This window comes from Lynx rufus, unplaced genomic scaffold, assembly GCF_022079265.1.
Source record: "Lynx rufus isolate CCGP_SWC_20201006 ecotype Redwood Valley unplaced genomic scaffold, mLynRuf1.p SCAF_10, whole genome shotgun sequence".
Lineage (NCBI taxonomy): Eukaryota > Metazoa > Chordata > Mammalia > Carnivora > Felidae > Lynx > Lynx rufus.
This window is the reverse complement of record NW_025814824.1, coordinates 66,821,570-66,837,414: the sequence shown is the minus strand read 5'-3', so window position 1 is coordinate 66,837,414 and position 15,845 is coordinate 66,821,570. Positions and strand designations below refer to the sequence as shown.

Below are 15,845 nucleotides of genomic sequence, written 5' to 3'. Positions count from 1 at the left end.
TCATCTCTGGATGTTAGAATAAAGTGATTTTCATTTTCTTTCTTTCATTTTTCAGAATTCTCATTTTCTAGTAAATGAAATGACTTTTGAGGTGAGATAACTACAGTAAATATCATTTATTAAAAAGGTCGATTACATATCAACAAATCTTAATTTATCCCTTTTGTGTTCTGTACATTCATGTTTTAGGAAAAGGAAGATTAACCAGAAATTACACTGAAACAGATTGGTTTTTTTTTTTTTTTTAATGTTTTATTTATTTTTGAGACAGAGAGAGACAGAGCATGAGCTGGGGAGGGGCAGAGAGAGAGGGAGACACAGAAGTTGAAGCAGGCTCCAGGCTCTGAGCTGTCAGCACAGAGCCCGATGCGGGGCTCGAACTCACGAACCGCGAGATCATGACCTGAGCTGAAGTCGGACGCTCAATGGACTGAGCCACGCAGGCGTCCCTGAAACAGATTGTTTTTAAATGTTAAACCGTAGGGGCCCTGGGTGGCTCAGTGGATTAAGCGTCCGACTTCAGCTGAGGTCATGATTTCTCGGTGTGGGGTTCTCAGGAACCCTGCTTCGGTTGGGCTCCCTGCTGTCTGCTTCAGATCCTCTGCCCACCCCACTCTGCCCTTCCCCTACTCATTCTCTCTCACTCTTTCTCTCAAAAATAAACATTTTTTTAAAAAATGTTAAAAAGTAGAAAAGATGATAAAGATTGCAGATGTTATCATTTGCCCCAAAAGAAATACGCTTAACTAAGAATACTCTTAACTAAGAAAAGCGAAGTCTAACGTTATGGATCAACAGAGGGGAAACAAGCAGGAATTCCTGTTTTCATGCAAGACAGGAGGTAAAGAACCTCCAGTGCTGGTTTCCACTCGCCTGGGTCCGTGGAAGGTTTTATGAAATTGTCTCTCTGCCAACAGCCTTTCCCACATTGTTAAATTCTATTGCTATATAAAATAGGATTCAAATCAGGAAATATAACCAAATATAAGAACTAGGTGAGAAAACGGAAAAGCAAAAAGATCAAGTCACTACATATGCTGGGATGGACAATATATAAAAGGATACCAGAAAAAAAATTAAATAATAAAAAAAGAAGTGTGTACATCAGGGGGATGGGGGCCTGAGAGGTATTTGCAGGTAGAGTAACACTGCACACAGGAGAAGCACCAGGGACGAAGAACCCAGCATGAAGGTCAGGGATAAACTACAAACCACCAAACTTTAAAAAAAAAAAAAAAAAAAGGTATTTTGTAACCATTACCATTCCACAGAGAATGACTATGTAGCCCAAGAGAGCTAGAAGGTGCATGAATTCAAACCTAGACCTTCTGAGTTTCATCCCATGTACAACCTGCTCTATCCCCAAAATATTTCCTACAAAATAATAAATCATTGTAACCTTTCTATATTAACTTACAATATTGTTTCCAGCATTCTGAAGTTCAATTCAATCCATGGCAACAAGTTCCTACGTAATTAAATTTTAACTAAATGGCATTTAACTGAATATTTACAGAGTAGGAAAAATGCATGTCTCGAACAGATAAATTTTATGATTCATTAAAACTGTACCCTTCTTGCCTTTTGATTGAAAAATGCCCTTTAGCCAGGTAAATAAATCCTTACATTAGTTTCAGTTTTCACATCAAACAAAAATGAACTGTATGCGGCAATTCCATTTTTTGGAAAGGAGACAAATAGCCAACTTTCAAGTAAGCACGGCACTGGCAGACCAGATTAACTAACAAATCTACTGATAAGTAGGTTTTTTTTTTTTTAATTTTTTTTTTCAACGTTTATTTATTTTGGGGACAGAGAGAGACAGAGCATGAACGGGGGAGGGGCAGAGAGAGAGGGAGACACAAAATCGGAAACAGGCTCCAGGCTCTGAGTCATCAGCCCAGAGCCTGACGCGGGGCTCGAACTCACGGACCGCGAGATCGTGACCTGGCTGAAGTCGGACGCTTAACCGACTGCGCCACCCAGGCGCCCCAAGTAGGTTTTTTTAAACTGACAGCACAAGATGTGAGGTAGGAGGCCATAAAACATTCCCAAAAGGCTTTTCTCACAAACAGCCAACCACTGTCACGGGTAACCGAGAAACCCAAGCAAATTTTCATTGCCATTCTCAGGGAGTCTTCTACTAGACCTACTAATAACTTACAAACAGCTTCCAGTTCCACATCCTGTAGAGGAGCAGGAATGAATCAACTACCAAAAGTGGGATTAAAAGAGAAGGAAGAGAAAAACACTTCACAAACTGAACAGCCCAGATACCTGCAGGCATTGGCACACAGGACAGGGGCCTGCAGCATCACCACGTGGTACTGAGAAGAACACATTTGCAAAGAGATCTGCAAAACAGCCTAAGCGAGCTTGGAACTTCAACGTTAAGAGGAACAGCGACAAATGCTTAAGACTAAACCGTAAAGCGAACATTATAGAGGCTAGCAGGTAAGGCACGTAACTATGTATCACAGTCAAGACAGCTCCTGGGAACTACTGAAGGAGAGAAACAGATAAATTCATTTCAAATCGAAATTCTTGAAATACAGGTTATCCCCAAAAAGACAGGACAGGAGAGAGTTCTAAATAAAATGTCTACATACACAGTAAACTCATGGGGACAGATGCACCAAAGATGAAAACAGGGCAGTAAAGCAAAGGAAGGACACTAAAGCATGGAGGGTCGGGAAAAGGGACAAGAGGCACAGAAAGAGGTGACTTTTAAAGCTGTGCTCAGAGCAAGGCAGTGAACACAGAACGAGCTGATGTAGATAAGGATGCCAGAGATGGTTCACAACTGCTTTACACTTCTATTTTGCTTTCATTTTCTTCAAGGAAGACAGGGCGCGGTAGAGAAAGTAAGATTTACTGGGAATTTACTTTGGGCCACAAAGTATCTTAGGCACTGTCCTCACACATCCTAATTCAACAAAAGGGAACTGAGACTGACAAGCTGGACAAATAACCAAAAGCCATACTGACTTGATGACTTGAACCCTGGGGTGCCCGACTCCCAAGTGTTGCTCTTTCCGCCACTGCTCTTCCAACTTAAAATGGAAAGTGAAGGGCACTTGGGTGGCTCAGTCGGTTGAGCATCCAACTACTTTTTTAATGTTTATTAATTTTTGAGAGAGAGAGAGACAGAGCACCAGGGGGAGAAGGACAGAGAGAGGGGGAGACACAGACTCCGAAGCAGGCTCCAGGCTGTCAGGAGAGAGCCTGACGCAGGGCTCGAACTCATGAACCATGAGATCATGACCTGAGCTGAAATCGGACGCTTAACCAACTGAGCCACCCAGGCACCGATTAAACCCTCTGGAACCCCAGAGCAAGGATTCTGAAGCCCTACGTGGACACAACACAGTACTGTCCTCCACATGGTATGCAACCCTCCCATGATAAGGATTAAAGAGGATGACACAAAGATACTTCATTCATTCAACAAACACTACCAAGTGTTATTATGAGTCTACTCCTGGAGATACAAAATTCATTAAAAAATAAACAACAGTTCTTAAATGCAAATAATTTACAGTCTAGAGAAGAAGAAACAAAAACAGTCATTTCTGCTATGAGGCAAGGTTGAGATGGTGGAGGAAACAGTGTAATTCTGCGCAGAGCATAAGGGGTTAGAGGAAGCACTATGGAGCAGGAGGCAGTATTGAAGCCACATTTTGGCAATGAGTAGGAATTTTCCACACAGATGGGGAAGGGAGCGTTCTAGGCAGAGAAAACTGCATGTATAAAAGTATAGAAGCATGAAAGAGCATATTTAAGGAACAGCAAATAATTTGATAAGGTGGACTACAGGATCGGACATCAAAGGGCTATGCCCAAGGAGAAACAGGGGACAGAAGAGGCAGCCATCCTTACAGCTGAAGGACCTTACAGCTCCACTACATTAGGGAATGTGCTTTCAAAAGCCACAGCACCCGGAGCCCCCCGCCGTGTGACCAGCCCCTTGGGTTCAAGGCCAGGGAGGGGAAGGCTGGGCCACCAGGGGGCGCTGCTCCAGAGCGGAGCCTTTGCCTTCAGTTGCCTCCTGCTGCCATGGCAACTCTGCGGCAAGGCTTTTTGGAGTAAAGAGTGGCAAACAGATACCAGTCTGCTGGCCACCTCCTGCCATATTTGGCTCCTGTCCTCTCTAATCAGGACGGAAGCACTGCAGCACTAAAGCTGGAAAGCTGGCTGAAAAACCCCTCTGTCCGTCGCCTCTGCGTTAGTGATTCCTAACACGTGTTTTCCCCAGAGGAGAATAAAAATGGAGTCTGATCATTTTGCCAATTATTACCTCATATCAATTTACAATTTACAGCCCCTCTCCACAGAGTATGCTGCCATTAGTGAATCACACCAAAAAGAACAACACAACAGCCTGGCAGAGGCTTCTCCTATTGCTAAATATAGGCTTCAGAGAGCCCTAGATCTCCGCTCCACTCGCAGTGGAACTGTGCCCAGAGGAGGCCTCTTACTTCCTGCGTGGGGTGCCAGCAAGGCAAGTCCAGTCATCCCCCCCCCCCCACCAACCCCGGGGTGGGGCCCAATTGCCCCATGACGGGCTGTGCTTTACACAAGGACAGAGGTATGGAGTCTGCACACTAAAGCCAATAAAAAACCCAAACTAACCCAACACCAACTAATGCAACACACAATTAACTAAAACCCCGCCTGCCCTCTACTTTCTGCAACAAAGCTAAGGGGTAAGAGAGAAACAAGCTGAAAGCAGTGATTGGTCTTCAAAACTGTAACTCTAGATAGTGGCTGAGAGAATTGTGCAATGTTCACCATGCCCCCAAGACGTCAAGAACACAGACCAGGGAACAGAAGAAAAGGGCGGAGCTGAACTATGGGCAACGTGACCCCTGAGGTTGAGGCCACCAACGCCCCACTTTCCCACTGCCTCCCAATCCTAATGAGGAAAAGGCAAGGGGAGCCTGCATGGTTCAGTCGGTTAAGCGTCCGACTCTTGGTTTCAACATAGGTCATGATCTCATGGTTCGTGAGTTTGAGCCCCACATCGGGCTCTGTGCTGATAGTGCAGAACCTGCTTGGGATTCACTCTCTCCCTCTCTCTCTGCCCCCTCCCCTGCTTGTGTTCCCTCTCTCTCCAAATGAATAAATAAACTTAAAAAAAAAAAAAGGCAAAAATGTCCCGAGAAAGAGGTAGCACTTGTTATAGAGATGCCTCAGCACGTACCTCACCAGCCTCCAAAGGGCACTGACCAGCCTGCAGCCTTCTACTATAGCACTTCCATAGGTTCACAGGTAACTGCTAAGAAGGGAAACTTCCATGATCATTTCTGGTAAATTCACAGCACTGAGAGCTGAAAACAGCTTCCAACTGTGAGGAAGCCCAGGAATCAGAGTAAGACAGCAACACTCTGAGAGGTTTACCACTCTCACCTTACATCCCAAGGTCTTTCTGTTCCTTGCTCTCAGGCTTACTCGCCTTACTCTCTCCTACAGGCCTCAGCCCTTCTCTCTGCCTGGAGTGTTCTTTCTCCAGAGACCAGCACAGCTACTGGTCGCCCCCTCACTTGCTTACAGTCTTGACTCAAAAGTCACCCTCTCAATGAAGCCTCCCCCAGCTGCCTATCTAAAATGCCATCTCTCAGGCTCTGTGGTGACAGCTCAGAGCCTGCAGCCTGCTTCGGATCCTGTGTGTGTGCGTCTCTCTCTCTAACCCCTTCCTTGCTCATGCTCTGTCTCTCTCTCTCAAAAATAAACATTAAAAACAATTTTTTTAAATAGGGGTGCCTGGGTGGCTCAGTCGGTTGAGCGTCTGACTTCAGCTCAAGTCATGGTCTCGTGGTCCGTGAGTTTGAGCCCCGTGTAGGGCTCTGTGTTACAGCTCAGAGCCTGGAGTCTGCTTTGGATTCTGTGTCTCCCTCTCTCTCTCTGCTCCTCCCCTGATCATACTCTGTCTCCCTCAAAAATAAAGCATTAAAGGGGCTCCTGGGTGGCTCAGTCAGTTGAGCGTCTGACTTTGGCTCAGGTCACGATCTCACAGTTAGTGGGTTTGAGCCCCACATCGGGCTCTGTGCTGAAAGCTCAGAGCCTGGAGCCTACTTCAGATTCTGTGTCTCCCTCTCTCTCTCTGCCCCTCCCCCACTCACGCTCTCTCTCCAAAATAAGCAAACATTAAAAAAATTAAAAATAAATAAAACATTAAAAAATTTTTCATAATACAAAAACAAAATAAATACAATGCTGTCTCTCCACTCTGATGTGCATCATCCATCTTTCCTGCTTTCTGTTTCTCCTTAGCACTTATGCTCACTAACACACTGTATATTTTACTTATCTATTTAATTATCCGTCTACACCCACAGAGTGTCAGCTTGCAAAAGGTAGAGATATTTGCTGTCTTATTCATCACTATATCCACAGTGGCTAAAACAGTGCCTGGAATGAAGAAGGAGTTCCTTACTTACTTGTTGAGTTAACAAATGGATGTTAACTGTATGAGGTTTTGCCAAGTGGAGCAGGCGGTAGAGGGAAGGTAAGGAAGACGATATTTTAGGTAGAAGGGAATATTCAACAGAAATTTATCAAATACCTCTGCCAGGTATACGACTAAATAAGCACAAGCAATGCCGTGATAAATGAGACCAACACAAACAAGTGTCTCCCTTTCCAGCATTTATAGTCCAGAGAGTAGGGAGGTAATTGCAAAAGTGTATAAATGCTACAGCAGAGAAAAGAGAATAAGAAAATGCATCCAAAGGGCCCCACGAATGGATAGGTGTCCAGAAGAAGGGAAATCTAAAGCCAGGACCTAAAGAATGAGTCAGAGTTTGCAAGGTGTGGAGGAAAGGAGGCAGGACCAAGGAAGGAAGAGAATATGCAAAGACATAAAAGTGAGACACAGCACAGCATAATTGAGAAAATGAAGAATGTCAGGATGGTGGAGGTGGACGGTGATGAAGAACCAGATGGCTGGACAGGCAAGCTGGAGCTAGATCATGCAGGCCTCACAGGTGGTATCCAAGACGTCAGAAAGTTTGGAGTTTGTCCTAAAGGCCCCGGGGAGCCGTTAAAGGTTCACCATTTGTCATGTGGGGCATTTTTTAAAGGCAAGCAAGAGAGAAAGTCAGGAGACTGGTGAGGAGGCTGCTGAATCTCTACAAGAGAAGATGACTTGGGCTAGGCTGAGAATGGGGACGAAAATGAGATTTCAGAAACATTTAGGCACAATTAGGAAAACCTGATGACTGATTCTATGTGGAGGGAAAGAAAGAAATTAAGCATGATGCTTATTTATGGGAAAAAAATTAAGAAAGGAAGAAATTAAGAATGATAAGGAAAAAATTAAGGGGTGCCTGGGTGGCTCAGTCAGTTAAACATCTGACTTTTGATTTCAGCTCAGGTCATGATCTTACAGTTCGAGCCCCACATCGGGCTCTGTGCCGTTGGTGCAGAGCCTGCCTGGGATTCTCTCTCCCTCTCTCTCTGCCCCTCACCGACGTTCTCTCTCTCATTCTCTCAAAATAATAAAATAATTAAAAAAAACAAAAAGAATGATCTGGTTTAGACTAGGGTGGTCAGGGCATTCTGGTTTGGACTCCTGTTTGAGAAGACCTACATCTGAGGAGGAAGAATAGAGTTGGAAGAGATAAAGATCATGCTCTTACTGTAGACAGTTTGAGTCTGGAGTGTCCGTGGAGTGTCTGAGTAAGCCTAAACAGCTGGCTGGAATGTTCTGGCAGAGAAATCGGACAGGAGATAGAGACGGCAGAATTATCAGCATATGAATGATAACCTCACCCCCAGGAGTGATCACCCAAGTTAGTGTGCAGAGTTGGGATTCTGATCCTTGGTGAAATCTGTGTCCCTGTTGAAACCATAAGCAAAATTTGGTATGCAAATTCACATGCAGTTTTCTAAAGAGAGATTTCATACTTCCAGTTTTGATCAGATTGTCCAAGTCCCCCAAAGAGATTAACACTAAGAGCAAAGTAAGATGATCAAAGAGCCAAAACAAAGGCATGGAACTGAAAAGGCATGGGAAAAAAATGATTCTACTATTTAGCTAAGTTGTCTTTCTTCTCCTTATACATAGACTATAAGGGAGAAATAATCACCAGAATGGTAACCAAGAGTCAGACAGCAAACTGTGTTCCTCATACTAAACTGAGACAAACAAGCAAATTAAAACATCTTTTTTAAAAAAAATTTTAAGTTAATTTTTTTGTGAGAGAGTGACAGAGAGTACAAGGGGGGAGAGGGACAGAGAGAGAGAGAGAGGAAGAGAGAAAGAGAGAGAGAATCCCAAGCAGGCTCCACACTGTCAGCACAGAGACCCATGTGGGGCTTGAACTCACAAACAGTGAAATCATGACCTGAGCTGAAACCAAGAGTCGGACACTTAACGGACTAAGCCACCCAGGTGCCCCTAAATCATCTTTTAGAAAAATAACTCAGGGCACCTGGCTGGCTCAATCGGTAGAGCATGCCACTCTTGATCTCAGGATTTTAAATTCAAGTCCCAGGGGCGCCTGGGTGGCTCAGTCGGTTAAGCGTCCAACTTCGGCTCAGGTCATGATCTCAAGATCCGTGAGTTTGAACCCCGTGTCGGGCTCTGTGCTGACAGCTCAGAGCCTGGAGCCCGTTTCAGATTCTGTGTCTCCCTCTCTCTCTCTGCCCCTCCCCTGTTCATGCTCTGTCTCTCTCTGTCTCAAAAATAAATAAACGTTAAAAAAAAATTAAAAAAAAAATAAGTTTGAGTCCCATGTTGTGTGTAGAGATCATTTAAATAAAATCTTATAATAATAATAATAATAATAATAATTTACAAGAGCTATAGGAAAGAAAAGTTCTCTATTTACTCTAGTGAACTGGAATATCACCCCAACCCCAAGTTCATTGGCAATATTACACTGTTACAAGGATCATTCTCAAAATCAACATGTTCCAGCACTCAGGCTGAGAAATAGTATGTGCTAAGAGTCAATGACCAGAACTTTATTTTTCTTTTTAGTTTAACAGCTTTATCGAGATATAATTTACATGCCATAAAATTTACCTGGAAACTGTAGAGTTCAAACTTTTGTACAATTCAGCTCAATTAAATGTTTTTAAGCATATTTTACAGTTGTTTATCCATCACCACAATCTAATTTTAGAACATTTCATTGCCCTAAAAAGGAACCTCATGCCCATTAACAGTCACTCTCCATTTGGCCACACTTTCTAACCCCTAGCCCTAGGCAACCAGGAATATATGCTCTATGTTTATAGATTGGTCTATTCTGGACAGTTTACATAAATGGTATCATAGAATATGTGGCCTTTGGTGACTGACTTCTTTCACTTAGCATGTTTTCAAGGTTAGTCCACGTTACAGGATGTGTCAATACTTCATTCCTCTTTATGGCTGAATAATATTATACTGTACGGATATAACACATTTTGTTTATCCATTCATCAGTTGGTACACATTTGTATTGTTTTCCCTTTTTAGCTATTATGAATAACACTGCTATGAATATTTGTATACAAGACTTATTATGGATGCATGTTTTTATTTCTCTTGGGTAAAGGAATGGAATGTCTAGGTCACATGGTGATTCTGTATTTAATATTTTGAGGAACTGTCAGACTTCTCCATAGCAAGTGCTCCATTTAACGTCCAGACCAGCAATGTATGAGGGGTCCAATTTTTCCACATCCTTGCCAACATTTGCAACTATGTCTTTTTTACCATACCCATTTTAGTGGATTTGAAGTGGTAACTCATTGTGGTTTTGATTTGCATCTCCTTGATGCAATGATGTTTAGCATCTTCACGTGTGCTTATTGGCCATTCGCCTCTCTTCTTTGGAGAAATGCCCATTCAAATCCTTTGCCCACCATAGATTCCTTTTTAATCTTTGAGAACAACAGGCAGGACAGGCACTAGGTATTATCACAAAAGTATGAAAGGTTATAAGAGAAAATAAGGATGAAAGTAAAGAAAAAAGAGCACTTAAGAGAGATTACAGGAGTCAAAAGACTAAAGGTCAACGAACGGCTCCAGTGGGCAAAGAATGCAAAAGCTGGGAAGATGGAAGGCTGTGGTCAGAGTGGGGAATTCTTGAATTAGTCTGAATTGATTTTATAGGTGGAGCAGTAAAGGGTGATGACCAAAAACCAAGCTGTGACTACGGAAGACTGAATCCTGAAAGCCCCCACTGAGAAGAAATTCAAAGAGTTCCCAGGGCTAGAGTGAGAATCAATGAGACAGAATATGTGAAAGTGCTTTGCAAACTCCACAGATGTAAAGTTGGCTAAATTAGCCGTTTTTCCCATCTGGGTTAAAAAGGCAAGAAGCTTTGATAAGTAACTTTGAAACTTGTTTTGGAAGATAATAATCATGAAGATGATTATAATAAATAGCGGTTAACATCTACGGTTCTAGGCAACGTGCTCAGGAATAGACACCATTTATCATATTTATTCCTGAAAAACACCCTAGGACGTACGTACTGCTATTATCTTCATTTTACAAATGAAGATCTTTAGGTCAAACATATTAATGTTATCTTCTCTAATGCAAATCATTGGTTAAAAATGTAAACCACAGTTGGTTACCTGTCTACTGAATCTACCCTTATGGATATATCCCCAATTACGTGAAAAATCTTACCCATTATAGAAAAACTATAAATACTGTTCTCAAGGCACTGCTTTTATCTTTGTATCAGAGACTCAAATTTTTTGACAATCAAACATCCCCACTTTGGTACTACTTTGCTCCTTTAATGCTTCAACAATGTATAAATGGTTTCCTCTCCATAACAAAGTATAATATTTGTTTTAAGATATTTAACTCATCTAAAATTTATTTTGCATGGTATGGGATTAAAACAGTTTTCGATGTAGTTCCTTCATATTATCATTCAACAATGTCTTTTGTTAAACACTGATGGTATTAGTTTTTATTTTACTTATTTTCTCATACACTACTATCAGTTTATTTCTGATATTTCTTTTAAAAAAAATTTTTTTAATGTTTATTTTTGAGACACAGAGAGACAGAGCATGAACGGGGAGGGGCAGAGAGAGAGGGAGACACAGAATCGGAAGCAGGCTCCAGGCTCTGAGCTGTCAGCACAGAGTCCGACGTGGGGCTCGAACTCACAGACCGTGAGATCATGACCTGAGCCGAAGTCGGACGCTCAACCGACTGAGCCACCCAGGCGCCCCTATTTCTGATATTTCTATTTTGTTTCTTCCATCACTGTTACCAACACACATTCAGGTAGTCTTATTAATATGCTTTGGAGGTAAGTGTTGGTTTTGAATAGTAAAATTCCTTCTTGTTCCCCTCTAAACGACACAATCATTAATTAGACAATGAGTAGCAATTCCTCTCTACCTGTTTTGTTTGGTCAATACACTAATTGCCAATATTTAAAGATCAGAAGATCAATAAGGTGCTAGGGTCAGAATGTTGCCCCCCCCCCATTCATATGTTGAATCCTAGCTTCCAAAGGTGATGGTATTAGGAGCCTTTGAGAGGTGATTAGGTCATAAGGGTGGAGCCTCCATGGGTAGGGCTAGTGCCCTTATAAAAGAGGTTCCAAAGAGATCCCTATCCCCTTCCACCATATGAGAGCACAGTGAAAAGGTGCTAGCAACGAACCAGAAAGAGGGCCCTCATGAGAATGTGACATTCTGGTGTAGACCTTAGACTTCCAATCTCCAGAACTAAGAGAATTACGTTTCTGTTGTTTCTAACCCTCTCGGTCTGTGATTGTTTGTGATAACAGCCTGAACAGACTAAGGCGATAAGTCCTGTGTCCTCCCCTACTCTCCTTCCACCAATAGATTTCTGGCTTCTTTTGAAAAATGAGCATCACTGGGCCATCTACCCACATGCCAAAAATCAGACAGAACCAAGTAGAAGCTATCCTTTTATTGGGCACACACATATCAAGTTCAAAGTGCCCAACATTCCCTAGAGTCTTACTCCCAGCCCACTTAAGTGATGTACAGTGCCAGCTTAGCGGCCTTTAGATATGCAAACTCTGGTGAAACCCACAAGTTTCCCTTTCTACCTTCAAAGCCAGAAAGTTCACAATCAATTTGCTACTTAACTTTAGTAACTACACCTAGCCTAGATTTCTGGTCTAATCTCTTAACTTCCATTGTATGGCTCCCGATCTTTTATCCCCATTTAATTTACAACAGATGCACCTAATTCTAATCCTCTCAAGTTATTTTGTGAACAAGAATAATTTTTAAAAATGTTCCCCCCTGAAGTTCTTTCCTGCTCCTTTATTCTGTGATTTATACTATCAATCAAGTTCAATTCACCATCCTATCAGGATCTTAACTGGTATTGTATTAAATCTATAAATTCACTTTGTTAGTATTGTCATCTTTATTATATTAAGACTATTCAGCCAGGAGTAGAATATATTCTTATTATTTGTTTTCTTTTCATTCTATTAAAGTATTATAATTCTCTGTATTAGGCCCTGTATCTTGTTTGATTCTATTTTTTTAAATAAAACAAGTATTATGTTTTTCATTATATTTTGTCTAGTGATAAAATAAATGACTGAATTGAGTTAGGGTGTACTTCATAACCCAGGATTCAAGCATCTCATTTCAAGATATGTTTTTGTTGAGTCTCCTAAACATTCAGGTTAGTCACCTGTCGTAGGCAAATAGTATTATTTTTATCTCTACTGACCTACACGCATTCCATTGATCTCTTTCATATAACTTGTTACAACTAGTTATTTAAAACAGTGTTATAAAAAAAGGTGATATCCTGATTTTAACTTGAAATAAACTAATTTTTTCCATAATACTGGTATCTGCCACTACCAGAAACTCCATCAGTTTCCTTTCATGTCCTCAGACTTAAAATCTATTTTTTAACAAAGGTGTCAAGGTTATTCAACAGGGAAGGCAATCTTTTCAATAAATGAAGCTGGAATAACTGGACTTTTGTAGGGGGGAAAAAGACAAACCTTGACCTCTTTACACCATATGCAAATATTAAATCAAAATGGATCACAGGCATAAACATAAGAGCTAAATACAAAACTAATAGAGGAAAATGAAAGAGGACTTCAGCTACCTTCATTATGACCTCAGTCTGTACTTTCTAATTGATTAAGTTCTTCTTTCCAGCTTATCTCTTAACTCAGGCAAAAGACCCTGCAGGCAAAGCATCTCTGTGACGGGAACTGACACTACCCCCTCAAGCCAGCCCTGAGCCAGCATGACTCCATGTGATTGACCCCAAGACAACGATCAACCCAACCTTTACTGCCCACCTGCGTGTACCCACCCACCTTTGTCCTACATTTTCCTTATATAAACCTGGAAGTATTTTCAGCACTTTGGAGACAGTCTTTGAGACATTAGTCGGCTGTCTTCTGGGTGTTGGCCTCACAGAAATAAATTCCTTTCTTTTTTACCACTGCTTGTCTCTCTATCTTTGGATTTTTGTCAGGGGTGAGTGGCCAAACCTGGTCTGTTTGGGAACCCCCGGAGCCCTGTGCCCCAGCTGCAAAAACACAGAAACAAAGCTTTATGACTCTTTGGGCTATATCAGTGATTTCTGATACAAAAAAACATGAGCCATTAAAAAGATACATTTTCGTGTGCGTGTTTTTTTAAATGTATCTAATGGATAAATTAGACTCCATCAAAATTAAAAACTTGCTTGTCAAAAGTTACCATTAAGAAAACAAAAAGGCAAACCACAAATTAGAGAAATATTTGCAAAAGATATACTTAACAAAGTGTGCCTAGTAAACAGAATAAGGAACTCTCAAAGCTTTTTAAAACAAACAAATGTGTCCAAAAATGTGCAACAAAAGATTTGAGCAAATACTTCACACAAGAAGATCTACGGATGGTTAACCAGTATTTTATAAAAAGATTCTCACCATCACTGCTCACTAAAACATACAAATTAAAACTACAATGAGCACTAGACCATCTGAACCCGGTCTGTCTGGGACCCCCGGAACTAGGTGCTCTGGCATCCTTGTGTGCCAGCTATAATGGGAATATAAAATGGTGCAGCCCCTTTGCAAAACAGTTCTGCAATTTCTTATAAAGTTAAACACATCCTCGCCACATGACTCAGCAATCCCAATCCCAGGTACCTATCCAAGAGTAAGGAAATACATATCCATACAGTATCATGTGCACAGACTTCCAAAGTAGTGTTATTCACAATAGAAATTCTTTTTTTTTAATTTTAATTTATTTACTTTTGAGAGTGGGGGAGGGGCAGAGAGAGAGAGAGAGAAAGAGAGAGAGAGAGAATCCCAAGCAGACTCTGGGCTGTCAGTATAGAGCCTGACACAGAGCTCGAGCTCACCAACTGCTAGAAATCACTTAGCGTGAGCTGAAATCACTTAGCCAACCCAGCAGGTGCCCCCCCCATTACGTTAAATAATTAAATGACCCAAATATCTCAAAACTGAACAAGTAAACAAAATGTGGCATATCCATGCGATGGAATACTATTCACTAATGAAAAAGGAATAAACTATTGTATTTAACAACATGGATGAATCTCAATAACATTATTACGCGATGTTAAAAAAAAAGACCCCAAACACAATATACTACATGATTCCATGTATATGAAATTCTAGAAAAGACAAAACTATACTGTCAGAAAGCTGATCAGTAGTTGCTTGGGGACAAGGATGGGGGAAGAAACTGGTGAGGGACCATAAGGCAAGCCAAGGGCCAAGCACAAGCTACCACAACCCCCTCCCCCAAGGTGGGATATGTGTGATATTGCTAAGACACTCCTGGCTGCCCAAGGACAAAGGAAAGGGGAAAACAAATGGTTAACTGTATCCAATGAAAACCTTGAATACTGAGACGTTGGGTGAGCTTGTCAGTTGGCAATGTGTCATGTGTATGTCACATACCAGTGTCAGGTAAGTAAATGCCCTGACTCCATAGGAGGGAGAAAACAACGAACACTCTGCCCTTTGTACTTCTTCCATTGGCTGATTTTAATCTGCAGCCCTTCCCTCAAATAAACCAAAGCTGTGAGTATAACAGATTTCAGTGAGTTCTGTGAGGCTTCGTAAAGATGGTCTTGTGGACCCTTGAACTTGCAACTGGTGTCAGAAGTAAGGGTCATCTTAGAGACCTACACTTGCAATTAGTGTCAGGAAGTAAGGGTAGTCATGTGTGGACTGTGGACTCCCCCCCCCCAACTTCTTAGTTGCCCTCAACACTCACGTGCAGATGAATAAATAGATGGCAAGCGAATGACTTGAAAATTCATAGTTGAAGTGGTTAATAATTACCTAAGCATATTACAAAGGTCATATCTATGAGCTTACAAACAGTTACAAAAGCTTTTTAGAATCTTTACAGCTGCCTGGTTAACCTGGAACCAACCCAAGTAGTGAAAGTCTGGGTTGAGCACGTATAATCAGCTATTTAACTTAAATGACAGCAGCACACACCCAAGAAGGTAACACAGACAAAAACCAACCATCCCATCCTTGCCTCAGTGCATACATGTCATCTAATTCTAAGTGGCTTTTTTAAGTTTATTTATTTATTTTACGAGACAGAGAAAGAGAGAGGGGGAGAGAGGAAGACAGCATGAGTGGTGGAGGGGCAGAGAGAGAGAAAGAGACAGAGACAGAGAGAGAGAGAGAGAGAGAGAGAGAGAGAGAGAGAGAGAATCCCAAGCAGGCTCCACGCTGTCAGTGCAGAGCCCAACGTGGGGCTCAATCTCACAAACCCTGAGATCATGACCTGAGCTGAAATCAAAAGTCAGACGAGCCACCTAGGCACCCCCTAAGTGGTTTTTACTTCCCTACTTAGAATCTGCAAAACATTTCAACTTTCAA

At 41.7% G+C, this 15,845-nt stretch overlaps 1 protein-coding gene across 4 annotated transcripts in view; it reads right to left on the bottom strand.

The window, feature by feature from the left end:
• Positions 1–15,845, bottom strand: part of SLC44A1 (solute carrier family 44 member 1) — a 202,892-nt gene that overhangs the window by 108,992 nt on the left and 78,055 nt on the right. The gene's annotated exons all lie outside the window — the stretch shown is intronic.